Below are 14625 nucleotides of genomic sequence, written 5' to 3' on the forward strand. Positions count from 1 at the left end.
TTTTGGCTGCTGTGTTTAACTTTATTTAGTACATTGATTTTGGCATTAGTTTTGTTCAATTGATCTATTTTCACCTCAGATCAGAAGGGTTCACCTCAGTTCAAACTCCACTCCCGTATTTAAATTCAGTCTGAAGAAGGGTCCTGACCCGAAACATCGTCTGCCCATTCCCTCCCCAGATGTTGCCTGACCCGCTGAGCTCCTCCAGCACTTTGGCTTCTGCTGATATTTAAATGTGTGGTCCAGAATTAAACCTCTATTCAGAAAGAGGAAATGCTTTATTGTGAAAAATAGTGTCCTTTAACTTGAGGCTTTTAGTTTAGTTCAGTTTAGTAATAAAGCATGGAAATGGGGCTTTTGACCCACCAAGTCCATGCCCACCTGTAAGGCCTGTTCAGAAGAAAGAGTTCAAAGTCAAAAGCTTCGCTGCTGCATTGGCCACTAAACTTATCAATTTCCTTTCTTCAACATTTACCATCCATGTCCATTTTTTGGAACGTTAATGTCTGAAAACAGTTGTAACAATAGCCTGCAGCCTAGATCATCACAACCAACCTCCCTTCTGTTAGCTACATCTACACTTCACAGTGCCTCAGCAAGATCCTAATGATAGGATATTGAGCTATAACATTAATCCTCTTCTCCTTTTTCCACATATACTTCCTGACTGGAAGTTTTGCAATATATATTGGTTTCATCTATTGCCATGGTTGTGTCAGTCTGTTGTGTCTGCTGCTTTTTACACCAACCTCCGTTCCATTGACTCAATTTACACCTCACGCTGCCTCGGCGAGGCCACCAGCAAAATCAAAGATGGGTCTCACCCTGGGCACTCCCTCTTCTCCCCATCTCCTATCAGTTAAGTGATACCGAAGTGTGAAAACGCACAACTCCAGATTCAGAGACAGTTTCTTCCCAGTTATTATCAGGTAACTGAACCATTCTATCACCAGAGCTACTCTCTACCTCATTGAAGACCTTCAGACTATCTATAATTGGACTTTATCATGCACCAAACATTATTTCCTTTATCATGTATATGCTATACGCAATGGATGGCTCGATAGTCTTTCCACTGACTGTTAGCACACAACAAAATGCTTTTCACTGTACCTTATCACACTTATCAAGCTCATCACACGTAATAATAAACTAAACTAAACTAAACATTTCAAACAACTTTGCTTTAAGATTTACTAAGGGACCTTACTTGGATTCAGCGCATGAACAGATGTAAACATCTGAAAATGCGCCTCAGCAAACAATTTATACCTGAACAAATATTACTTCATATATTGGTGATTATGTCGGTTAATTATATAGATACATAGACAATAGGTGCAGGAGTAGGCCATTCGGCCCTTCGAGCCAGCACTGCCATTCAATGTGATCATGGCTGATCATCCACAAGCAGTACCCCATTCCTGTCTTCTCCCCATACCCCTTGATTCCGCTAGCCCTAAGAGCTCTATCTAACTCTCTTTTGAATGCATCCAGGCCTCCACGGCCTTCTGAGGCAGAGATTTCCACAAATTCACAACTCTCTGTGCCAAAACGTTTTTCCTCATCTCAGTTCTAAATGGCCTACCCCTTATTCTTAAACTGTGGCCCCTGGTTCTGGACTCCCCCAACATCGGGAACATGTTTCCTGCATCTAGCGTGTCCAATCCCTTGATAATTTTAATGTTTCTATAAGATCCCTTCTCATCCTTCTAAATTCCAGTGAATAGAAGCCCAGTCGCTCCATTCTTTCATCATACAACACCTCCGGGCTGCGGGTCTGCGGAGCGGAGTGGGCGGCGCCGATTTCAACATCGGGAGCCTGGGCGCTCCAAACCGGCGCGGCCTTGTCGGCTTCGGAAGCCGCGGTCTCCAGCTAGATAGCGGCCGTTCCAGGTGGCCCAGCCGCTGAGAGGACTCTCCCGACGCCGAGGCAGTGGTGTCCATTGTGGGGGGATGATTTTTTGTCTGTAAGGTAATTCTGTTAGTCTTTGTCCAAGATGGCTGTCGTGAAGGGAGAGTGGACGCTGGCGCGCTTTAGCTGCCGCTGCTCTCTCTTCACATTGTGTTTTTGATTTTTGTTTTTGGACTGAATTCTGTTTTTAATTTGTGTTTCTGTGATGTCTTTATTATTTATTTTATTCTGATTATATGTTTATATTTCCTGTTAACCTATGTAAGGTGTCCTTGAGATGTCTGAAAGGCGCCCAAAAATAAAATTTATTATTATTATTATTATATGACAGTCTCGCCATCCCGGGAATTAACCTCGTGAAGCTACATTGCACTCCCTCTTGGTTATTGGTTTCTTGGTCCTCCAAAATATTCCAAATGGAATTTAAACTGGAGGTGGTGAAGGGAGGGCTTAAGCCAGAAAGGGTTATTGGGAAGAAAGAGCTACTTTAAATTTAGTTGCACCTGGTTGGGTAACTATACTAGGGTGGAGATTATTCTATGCTTTAATTGTGCGGGGGAAGAACAAATTGCTGTATACACCTGTCTTTGTAGCTGTGATCACAAATTGGGTCGAATGCTCTCGTCTGCTCCTAATTGGTTTGGGTTTGGTGTAGGTCTTGTAGTCTATGTCGAGCTGACCATTTAACATTTTGTAAAAACAGGTCAAACAGTGGGCTTCTCGTCTGTCTTGGAGAGGGTTCCACCCCAGAGAATTCCGAAGTTTGGTAACACTCGCTTCTCTCTCATAGGTGTTAGTAACAAATCGAGCTGCCTGTCTTTGGACACGTTCGATGGAAGAAATGTTTTTATTTGTGTATGGGTCCCATGCTGCAACTGCGTAGTCCAAATGAGGTCTAACGAGGGTGAAGTATAGCTTCTCCTTGACAGAAGTTGAACAATGATGAAAGTTGAGCCTCAGAAAGTTTAGGACACCTGTTGTTTCACCGTTGTATGATGAGTCTGACCATTCCAACACAGAACATTCTGCAATTTGATGCCAAGATACTTGGTTTGTTTGGATTCTTCAAGGGTGGCTCCAAGTATATTGTAAGATGTTCGCCTGGATTTCTCTTTCTGGTGACACGCATAGTTTCACATTTGGAAGGGTAGAACTGCATGCCCCATTGTTGTGACCACTCAACCATAGTATCGAGATCCTTTTGGAGAGCATCTTCATCGTCAGCTGACTCAATTGGACGGTACAGCAAACAATCATCAGCAAAAAGTCTGGTCGTACTTGGACTTTTTCATGGATGTCATTTATTTAAAGCAAAAATAGGTGTGGGCCAAGTACTGTGCCCTGAGGTGTAGCACTCAACACTGGATGCCAATTGGAGCTCTTTCCATTCACACACACACGCTGAAGACGTTTTGTCAGGAAACTGGAAATCCATCATTTCGTGTTGGAACTAATACCATAGAAGTCAAGCTTCCGAAGCAGTCTCTGGTGTGGGATGTGGGAGACCAAAACTGCACACAATACTCTGGGTGTGATCTCACTAGGGCCCTGTACAACTGCAGAAGGACCTCTTTGCTGCTATACTCAACTTCTCTCGTTATGAAGGCAAACATGCCATTAGCTGTCTTCACTGCCCACTGTACCTGTATGCTTACTTTCAGTGATTGATGTACTAGGACACGCAGGTCTCATTGTACTTCCCCTTTTCCTAACCTGACACCATTCAGATAATAATCTGCCTCTTGCCTCCATGTTCTTGCCTCCAAAGTGGATAACCTCACATTTATCCACATTATACTGCATCTGTCATGCATCTGCCTACTCACCTAACCTGCCAAAGTCACTCTGCATCCTCATAGCATCCTCTTCACAGTTCACACTGCCACCCAGCTTTGTGTCATCTGCAAATTTGCTAATGTTACTTTTAATTCCTTCATCTAAATCATTAATTTATACTGCAAATAGCTGCGGTCCCAGCACCAAGCCTTGAGGCACATCACTAGTCACTGCCTGCCATTCTGAAAGGGACCCGTTAATCCTTACTCTTTGTTTCCTGTCTGCAAACCAATTTTCTATCCATGTCAATATCGTACCCCCAATACCATGTGCTCTAATTTTGCCCACTAATCTCCTGTGTGGGACATCATCAAAGGCTTTCTGAAAGTCCAGGTACACTACATCCACTGGCTCTCCTTTGTCCATTTTACTTGTTACATCCTCAAAAAATTCCAGAAGATTTGTCAAGCATGTTTTCCCCTTCGTAAATCCATGCTGACTTGGACCGATCCTGTTACTGCTATCCAAATTCGTCGTTATTACATCTTTGACAATCAACTCCAGCATTTTCCCCACCGCTGATGTCAGGCTAACTGGTCTATAATTCCCTGCTTTCTCGAAAAGTGGGATAACATTAGCTACCCTCCAATCCACAGGAACTGATCCAAAATCTATAGAGAATTAATGTGCAATGTGACGAATAAAACTGATTATTGATTGTATTGATTGTTGTAGAGCATTCGAAAATGATGACCAATGCATCCATTTCCCGAGCCACCTCCTTGTGTACCCTGGGATGCAGACCATCAGGCCCTGGGGACTTATCAGCCTTCAGTCCCATCAGTCTACCCAACACCGTTTCCTGACTAATGTGAATTTCCTTCAGTTCCTCCGTCACCCTAGTTCATCTGGGAGATTGTTTGTGTCTTCCTTAGTGAAGACAGAACCAAAGTACCTGTTCAACTCATCTGCCATCTCCTTGTTCCCTATAATAAATTCACCTGTTTCTGTCTTCACATTTGTCTTAACTGTTTTTCCCTCTTCACATACCTAAATAAGCTTATACTATATATTCTTGGCTAGCTTACCTTCATTCTTCATCTTTTCTCCCGTATTGCCATTTTAGTTACCTTCAGTTGATAGAATTAATGTCTACTCCAGTTATCTGTGTCCCAATTCTTCTAATCACTGATTGCTAATAGATTGTTTATTCTTCGTGTTTCTAATTACTTTATCCAAGTAGTAGTTTTCTGCTTATTTTTCTTTCGATCTGAATTGGCAATTTTTCAGCGTGGCTTTTGAGCAAGCCAATTTACAGCTGCTAATATACTTTTTGCGGGATTGTCGATGAAACTACAGGTATGAAAGAAAATATATCTTATGGAGAAATTATATGCATGCTGCAAATTCCCTGGGTACAATTTATAATGCAGCTATAATGCTATATTTGCTATAATGAAGTTGTAGATATTTGCAAGACAACATGTTTGCAGAATGATTCTTTTAATAACTACACTAGACCAAGTGGGACCCGTTGGGTCCCGTCCCCCAACGTGGGGGGATGGCGCAGCATCACACGGGAGGCTGGTCCCCGAACACAATATTCCACCACTCATCCAGAGAGGGAGAGAGGGAGAGAGGGAGGAAGGTAGAGAGAGGGAGGGTACAGTTGGGGGGAGGGAGGGTAGAGAGGGTGAGGGCGAGGGAGGAAGAGGGAGTGCAGTCGAGAGGGAGGGGGGTAGAGTAGAGTGGGGGGGGGGGGAGGAGACTAGAGAGGGGAGAGGGAGAGGGCAATGGAGGGAGAGGGAGGAGGGTAGAGAGGTTGGGAGTGAGGGTAGATATTGAGGGGCATCTCCCTCCTCCACCCTTCCCCATCTCCCTCCTCCACACCCCCCCAACCCCCATCTCCCTCTCCCACCCCACTCCCCACCCCCACCCCATCTCTCCCTCCTCCTCATTCCCTGCCCCAGGACCTACCCAGGTCGTAGAGCAGCGCCACAGCCTGGAACTCAGCCTGGTTCTTGTACTTGGCCCGGCCCTGACTTGGTTCCAGCGGCAGCTTTTTTTGTGGGCCCCAGGCTCGGCTCTCACTCCAGCTCGAGCACCAGGCTTGGCTCCAGCCAGGGCCCACGTCACCACCCTCGCCACCAGATGTCGGGTGTTAGCGGTCACGGCCCCATCCCAAGTCCCGGGCTCGGACTCGGCTCTCACTCCAGCTCCAGCACCATCCTCCCCATCAGGCAGCGGGTGTGGCCGCCATGCATGTCCCGTCCTGCCTTGCAAGTGCATTGTGATGTCATTCGGGTGCGTTGGAGTGCCCTTCCCTCCCGGCGTGTCCCGTCCTGCCTTGCAAGTGCATTGTGACGTCACTTGGGATTTTTTCAGAAAATGGGTGAGTTTTCTGGGTTTTTTTCAAACTTTAAATGATTAAAAAGTGCGGAAATGTAGGTGGGAATGTGACAGGAAGATGTTTATCGCCTCGACGGGAAAAATGTGAGTAGAATGTGTGAAAATGGGAAGGCTGTGACCTAGCGTTTGGAAGAAAATAGGAAAATAGAAATTGGCACACACACATACACACAGACAGCCACAAAAAGAGTTTTAGTGATAGCATAGATTATTGATATGAACATAAGCTTGCATATTTTTACAATACATCTCTTACATGGTATGGCTCATTCTGAAACTTGTTAGAAAAAATTCATTAACAAAATTGGTCTGATTTCTTTGACATGGTAGTTTTAAGTAGATTAACAAGAGATTGTATGGTTTATTTGATAAATGAATACATTTCCATTAACAGCAGTGTGACATATGTCAAATGTTAGTGGTTCAACATGTGTTTGTACTTATCTTGAACAAAATTATTTTCTTAGGTTCTCATACCTCAAATGAAACAATATCCCCTTCTGCAAGCTGTATATCAAAAGAAACTAAATTAGGGCTGCAATTATGCTGACCTGCAACTGGTAGCTGTAACACTGTACCTGTCTGTGATTTGAAGTCTATCTATTACCAAGGCCTGCAGTGCATATCTGTGTACAAATATAGGGAGGACTGTTATTTTTTTTCCTGTGGATTATCTGCATTTTGGAGGAAATTGTGATCATCAGTAAAGAATGGGTTCAGGTTGGAATTTATAGAAAGGATTAAGTATATTTTTGGAAGTTTTTGTTAAATTTAAATAGAATTGAATATCCAGTTGATGGGCTAAGAGTTGGTATTTCTCAACCAAATTCCCAAATATTTATTTATGGATGATCTGCTGTTCTGGGCCAAGAGATAAATCCTGCCAGGGGGCTTGGAGTCATAGAATTATAGTCTTACAGCTTGGAAACAGGTCCTTAGGCCCAACTTGCCCAAACTTCCCATCTACACTAGTCCCACCTGCCTGCATTTGCCCCATCTCCCTTTAATCCTGGAAGTAATATTATGTGTTCAAGAAGGAACTGCAGATGCTGGAAGATCGAAGGTACACAAAATTGCTGGAGAAACTCAGCGGGTGCAGCAGCATCTATGGAGCGAAGGGAATAAGCGACGTTTCGGGCCGAAACCCTTCTTCAGAGTGATCACTAATATTATGTGAACTGAATCAACCTCGGGATACTTCACAGGTTTCCTTAACTTGCTCAGCAGAAATGTATGAGGTAATTTCTAGCAACATTAAGGATTAAATAAAGGCGTAGCACCGAAAAAAAAAGCATTGATTGACATTTTAAGTTTAGTTTAGTTTATTGTCACGTGAAACCTCGCGTGGTGCAGTGAAAAGCTTTTTTGTTGCATGCTATCCAGTCAGCGAAAAACGATACATAATTCATTCCTTTACGACGTAAAATTATGTCACAATTATCTGTAATTAAGTTGGAACTATATAGATCATTGTACGGGAGGTATTAATCGGCCATTAATTTTGAACGTGGGCTCCAAATATTTCAGTGGGTTTTGACTGTGGCCTAAATAAACGGGACACTTGATTGTAGCATTACCGCTGCCTCTGTTAACACTAGATGGCAGTAAAGACTTAAACAATTAGTCTTTGAGGATCGTTTATTCCCTCTCCAGTCAGATACATGTGGATTGGATATCTTTGGGGAAATATTACATTTAATAATCAAATTTTGCATGTGTGAGATAGTCATAATTTCTTAAGGTTTTTTTAAAGAAAGTCCTGGCAGATTATTATTATCTGAGGCAATAATGTTAATATTCTAATAAAGGTTAATTGACCATTAGCATTTTTATCATCGCTTTCTATTTAAAAAAAATCAAAAATACTGCGTATGCTAAGATAAGAAAGAGAAACGGGAAACTTTGTCAATACTCAATTAATCAGGCAGCGACTGGGAGGGAAGAAACACTCTTACCGTTACAACTGGAGAATGTTAAGAGATATACCAAATATGAGTCGGGGGAGAAGGGACAAAAGGGAAAGTCTGTGATAAAGTGGGAGGCAGGAGAGATTGAACGACGAAATGTAAGATGGTGCTAAACAAGAGACAAATAAATCAACTAAGGTTGGATCCTGAGAGGATGTAAATGGAAACTGTATATTCATTAATTGACATTGTCGTTACGTGAGCAGCCAGAAGACGAGGCACTGTTGCTTGAGCTTTCACCGAGCTTCAGTGGAACAGTGGCCGGGACTGGGGAAAGAGAGGTCGGAGTACCTTTGGGATAAAGACTTGCCGTGGCAGGTGGCCAAAACTCGGGGGTTGCGCCGGTGAATTGAACAGAGGCGATCTGTAAAGTAGGCGTCCAATGTATTTCCAGTGTAAAAAAGAATGTTGCATAGTGGTTTTGGAAATGGAGGGGGGTAAAGGGGGCTGCATTGATCTGGGTTGCCGAAGAGTTACTATAATGGTGGAAAAGTGTGCCGTGGGACTATGGAGGGAAACGCTGAAAGGGAAAGGGAGGGAATATAGTGTTTGGTGGTCGGAGCATCATGCCAGCGATGTCTGATATGGTGCAAGATGATTCGTTGAATGTGAAGACCGGCAGAGAGTGAGGTGAAATAATTATTTATCGCATATAAGTTAATTCAAAAATGTTAAACTCCAGTTTTAAAAATAAAGATAAATCTGGGAATAAATTGTTATATTTCAAAGCCTGATATAACATTTTTAAATTCCAATTAAGATCAAACGTTAAGAATAAAACGTAAACATATTATTTATAATACACATAATCACTTAATTTATGATTAAATTGTTTAAATGTCGAACATTTGTCGAATATTTCTATAATCTGTTATATTTATCTTTCGAATTAACATTTCCTTTTTAGTCTTATTTTTGTGGTTTGTCTTTTTTGTAAGCGGTTTATTCTAAACACGACAACTCTTCCCCGAGTCCCTAGGGACTGGTTTAGTAAGTGAGACTAGACTAGATCGTTAAGGATGATTGATGGGTCTGAATTTACATTCGTATGTATGGGATCAGAGCAAACAAGAAGGGATTGATATGATGAAGAAAAATGCAGTGAAAAACACTCATATCTCCACTTTCCAAGATATCACGATTGTCAAAACATAAACACGTACCTTTAAGGGTAAATCGGTAAATCTAGCGCGTTCCCCTTTAATAATGTATTCTTTTCGTATGATTATTTAAAGCTGTACTCGCGGCATGAATGACGTTTGCAAAAATAAAGGAAACACGGCTGGCGTAATATCGAAATATAGAGTTTCACGGGAAAATGGGATCTAACCTTGTTTTTTATTGTCATAAATTTAGACTTCATCCTGCGTAATATTAATTAGTAGCTTCTGTCCGATGTCTCAGCTCCATTCTCGTTTAAACAGATTTGTCGTTTCCATAACAAAGCAGAATCCTTTCATTATGTCCGATCTCCAAAGACCTGTTGGATACTTTTGAGTGCCAGTTCAAATAAAGCACGCGAATTTTCAGCCCGACTTCGTTATGTGCGAGTGTGGTGACTCTCCCTTTTTAATTTCTTAGAACGTTTGTTGGGAAAGCCTATCTGATTTGAAAATCTGCTAAAATATTACAAAGTCGTGGACCGATGTAACTGAGCACGGAGCAAGCACTCCACCGATCGGTGAGTCACCAGAGGCCAAGTACATGTTTTGGCCTGTTTCATTTATATTTAAGATGTTTTTTGTTTGGGGAGGGGGGGTGTTCACACAATTTAACACGGGTTTGTAACTACCCGAAAAGGAAGTGAAATAAATATTTGTCGTGACTGGGTTGTTTAAAAAATACCTTTCCTGCAAAACTATCGTTTGCAGAATCTCCGCCAAGCCAATGCCCTTCAGTGGAGCGAATGGGATAACTGCAAGGCGCGGGTTTTACACAGATGCAGCCCGTCTGTATAATAGATTTTTAACCCTGTGAAGATAAAGATTCTGTGTCTATTTCACCGACACTGTCTTGGGCTTTGTAATGTTCATTTATTAAAATTAATAAACCTTTAGTTAAAACCATTTTCGCATCGCTGAACTGATTTTTATCACTATGGAACTCTCTTCCAACTTTGGGACTTGATTTATTTTATATGGAAATCTAAGGTGAAATATCCAAATCAGTCACACGAAACTATTTGATCGCAGAGGGACGAAAGGAACATCCGTACCACCAGCGGCAACCCCCCCCCCCCCCCCCCCCCCCCCCCGTCCCCCCTATGTAGGTTAAATAACACCTCTTTGCAGTTAATATGGACTGTTATAAGAACGTTTAAAATTGGTGCATGTCTAAAGTGCACTCTAGTTGACATTAGTAAGCAGCAGGATAGGACTGGACAATGATAGTAGTAACTCAGTGTAATTCCCCTATACCGGCCGTGTATCTTATGTTCATAGAGTACTAAATGAAAGGCCTATAAAGACTTCAGAACAGAAAAAGCTGCCATGTTATTGGCCGGACGGCACTCTATGTATAATATTGCTCAGCCATCTCAAGGAAATAGTTAGAGGAACGTAGGGAAGATATGTGTTACTATATAAAAAACAACTTTGGCACTAAAACTGATTGAGAATCCGCGCGTAATCTGCTCCAAACTGCTTCCTTCTAATGAAAAGAATGCGGTGTTTCGATTTGGCAGAATATTGTTTCCATACTTCATACATTTGATTTTTTTCTGATGACCTATGAAATGCCAGGATAGGTAAGCGAAAAAAAAAAGCAATGGAAGATTCAGGGGGGTCCTGTTGTTAGTTGCCCCCCTTCCCCCGTTATTGAATGGAATATAAACGAAACAAAAATGTTACCACGTCCACCCGTGCGAAGTGAGTTTACAAGCTTTAACGTGGTTGGTAAAGAAACCTTCCAAATCGTAGATCGTGTTTTTTTTTTAGAAGCCCTGCATTTTGAATGACAGTATCGTTTCCTTTTCTAATTTATTATCAACTTATTTGTCTTAAAATAAGTTTTAAACAATGCAAGTGGTCGTTTCCGGCACAATAAAACATAATTTGTGCAAAGGATTTAGGCTGATTCTCAGTTTTAATACAGGAGGTAACACCACAAAGCTTGCTACTGAAAGGCAGAACATTGCTGACGAGCAAGAGTGGACAGATGTGACCTCGAAGCATTTTAACGGGCTCAGCGTTAAGTTCCGACTGAAGGGGACAAATGCAGAAAGCCGGTCACCATGGCATCAGATAAAGGTTGAATCCACAATCTCTGGTTTTCACTTGACAAGGAACAGTCGCGGAAACTCCACCAAGTTACAAAGATCTGCAAGCGGATCTTTAAAAACATCTAGTGGACAATAATATAATCACATTGTAATAGGGTTGCTTTCAGCAATTCTCTCCTTTCGACGTATCAAATCTCACTAGTTGGTGACTTTTTGAATTGCGCTTCTCGAGTTTCTCAAAACATTCACTTTTCCAGAATGAAGTTTTATTTCTTAGCTTTGAAGTGCCGTAGTTCGTAATTTACGTCACCAAAAATGGGTAACTTAAAAATAAAGATGCAAGATAAAAATGTACCAACGATTTGTACACCCAATAGCTACATTAGCGTTATGTTTTAGACCGACTGGAAGAAGTTTTATGGTTTGGTGATCTTACAGGGTTTTTTTTTTGACACTTGGTAATTTCCGATTTGTCTTGGTGCGTTTCATCCGGACAAAGAACCACTGGGAGGTCATGTGACATTCTGACAGGTCACAGTGAACGCTAATAAATATAGGCCGGCCCAAACCCCTGAGCAGCCACATTGAAACTGCAGAGGGTTTCGGGACTTGTAGTTATCAAATGAAGATGCACATAATTGTCATGAAAACGAATAGTGAAAGGCCTGGATTGAGTGGATGTGAAGAGAATGTTTCCACTAGTGGGATTGTCTAGGACCAGTGGCCATAGCCTCAGAATAAAAGGGACCCACCTTTAGAAAGGAGACGAGACGATTGCATCTGTGGAATTCATTGCTGCAGACGTCTGTGGAGGACAAGTTATTGGATATTTTTAAGACGGGTTTCAGGGTTTCAGGGTTTCAGGGGTTAAGGGGAGAAGGTAGGAGTAACGGATTGAGAGGAAAAGTTAGATCAGCCATGATTGAATGACGGAGTCGAATGGCCTAAATCTGCTCCTAGAACATATGCACTTTTAAGGACCAATAAACTGAAAGTGACCTTGTTAGTGCAGTGACATCGATGGAATGTAGATACAGAATAAATAGCAGTTTTGGCAGTATTTTAAAGAGGTATTTTAATTGTAAAACATTATTTTTAAAAGTAGAAAGATTGCAACGAGAGTGCAGCTCACGGGCGTTACTAGTAAAGCATATGGTATCACTTAACATGCTCGATTTCACCTTCCTTGTTGTTCCCACAGACACCTTAAAACTCTGCGACGAGTCCCCGGGGATTGGCATGGATGGGTGCGAATCTAGAGCATGGGGAATGTCAGAGATCCAGTGGTAACGACCAGCTGCTATTCGTCAGAACCGCGCTCTCTCAGAAGATCCATTATAATCTCCACTCATCGATCTGCACTTTCGTCTCATTTTACACCGAATCCCTTCAGTCAATCAGCCTCCAACAGCACCCGAAAGCTCACAGCAGATAATCTGAAAATCGTGACCAACGCTAATCTTCTGACACGTTTTGTGGCGTTTAAATGTTTAATTTATGTTTTTCTGTCGTGGATAATTGGGGTATTTATTTTTAGACTCCTCGTCTTTGGATTTAATGTTGAACAAGGGTACCGTTGCTGTCACTTATTCATTCAAATAAATGACACGTTAAACATTTTTAAAAAGTGTTTATCTATATATCTATCTATCTATCTATCTATCTATCTATCTATCTATCTATCTATCTATCTATCTATCTATCTATCTATCTATCTATCTATCTATCTATCTATCTATCTCTATTTCTATCTGTGTTTATCAATCTGTTTTCACTGGAAAACTGGGTGTCAATTTGGAAATGTACTTGTGTTTACTTTGCTCACTTTCTTTAGCTGTCTGCTATCCTTCTTGAAGGCCGTTCTTAATTTTGGTAAAGAGCAGAACCCAGATTTTCCGGTTTCAGCGATCTGTTTTACGCACTTGCCGAAGTTGCTTCTCGGAATAATAATTTCTCACAATAACTCGGGATATTTCGATCACAACAAATCCTTTCTAACCTGCAGTGGGTGCATATAACAATCGGGAAGCTATAACCTTTAATGCGGCCAGTACAAATCCCGCGGCCTGCTGGATAGTGTACGATTTCAAAGAGAGATATTTAATGTGTGTGTTTCTTTACTAAACGCCTGCCCTAAAGCCATCTGAGACAGAGGTAAACTGTGCACCTGTTTGAGATATAGAGGCGCCTGTTTGGCTTATCAATGGGGAGTTTTACCTTGGTACGTCATTGCTGTGGGCATGTGACGTGTTGTGAAGGGTGCAATAATAAGCGTGATGTTACCAATAAACCCTGTCGCTTATTCCCCGCTCCACGTTCAGTTCAGCTGCCGCAGTGTCAGGCACAAGGCGCCGATCATTTTGCCACATTGCGGGTGCTCGCGCCTCCGTTTGAGAGCTTTATCGGAAGAAAGCTCTCAGGCTGGGAATGTAAACCAGGAACGGGATGCTTCTGCAGAATTGTGGGGGGGGGGGGGGGGGGGGGGGGGGGGGGGGGTACCATTGTACGTTGGAACTATAATCCTACGCAGTCTATCATGTGTATTCAATGCTAGCCTTTCTGTTACAGTGTAGGCTCGGGGCTCCTGACAACACGTATCCTGAATGATGGACAGGGCGCTCCCTGAGGCCAGCGATGTGCGCCTAGGCAGTTTGCACTTGCACACATCTCCCCCCCCCCCCCCCCCCCATGTCTTGTCACCATATTTGCAATTCTTTGCATTGCCGATTTTTAAAAATAAAAATCTGCCGAGTCCCTAACAAACACATATGGGGAATAAACATCCCTTCTTCGTTTGTTTGTATCTGACATTGATTGCAACTGTTTATTTGCCAGCTGCATTTGCCTTACCAGGGCAAACCTCAGAATATGCAGCATGTTATTATAAAACGAGGTGTATTTATCTCCACATTCACGCGCGCCACAACAATCAGTCTTCTTTGACCTTTGACCAGGTTTAAAGACTCGGGAGGAATATCCTCGTGACATCCCATCCACACCGACATCATCCATATGCTCAAATTGAAAGTAGTGTGCGGCGGGCGAGACGGGATGAACGCCAGCTACGGACCATGGCAAGCGCCTGAAGAGAGCAAGCGCTCGCTTTTTATCAGCCCCCCTACCAATCAATCACCCCGCTGGTCCGAAAGACATGTTTCGGAAACGATGCCACAGTTGGCACATGAGTTGGCTTATTTTAAACTAAACCAGGCTGTGACGAAAAGTGGGAGAGGATAAATGGGAGGGTGGAGGGGGGAAGGGGTGAATGTGTTGTTGGGGGAGAGGGCGGGAGATTTAAACCAAGGCATGCCGGGGGACGCAATCGCCCGGTCCGCGTT

The 14625-nt window shown here is 42.5% G+C and overlaps 1 long non-coding RNA gene across 4 annotated transcripts; it reads left to right on the plus strand.

Moving 5' to 3' along the window:
- The first annotated feature begins 8249 nt into the window (after positions 1-8249).
- Positions 8250-12902, plus strand: LOC129698176 (uncharacterized). 4 transcript variants are annotated; one of them, XR_008723634.1, is made up of 3 exons: positions 8250-8438; positions 9649-9748; positions 12489-12902. It is a non-coding gene; the product is annotated as an uncharacterized LOC129698176 (long non-coding RNA). The 4 variants fall into 4 exon arrangements; XR_008723631.1 differs by lacking the exon at positions 8250-8438 and adding an exon at positions 8468-8697; XR_008723633.1 differs by lacking the exon at positions 8250-8438 and adding an exon at positions 9089-9246.
- The last annotated feature ends 1723 nt before the right edge of the window (positions 12903-14625 follow it).

The sequence above is a fragment of the Leucoraja erinacea genome, chromosome 6 (assembly GCF_028641065.1).
Source record: "Leucoraja erinacea ecotype New England chromosome 6, Leri_hhj_1, whole genome shotgun sequence".
NCBI lineage: Eukaryota > Metazoa > Chordata > Chondrichthyes > Rajiformes > Rajidae > Leucoraja > Leucoraja erinaceus.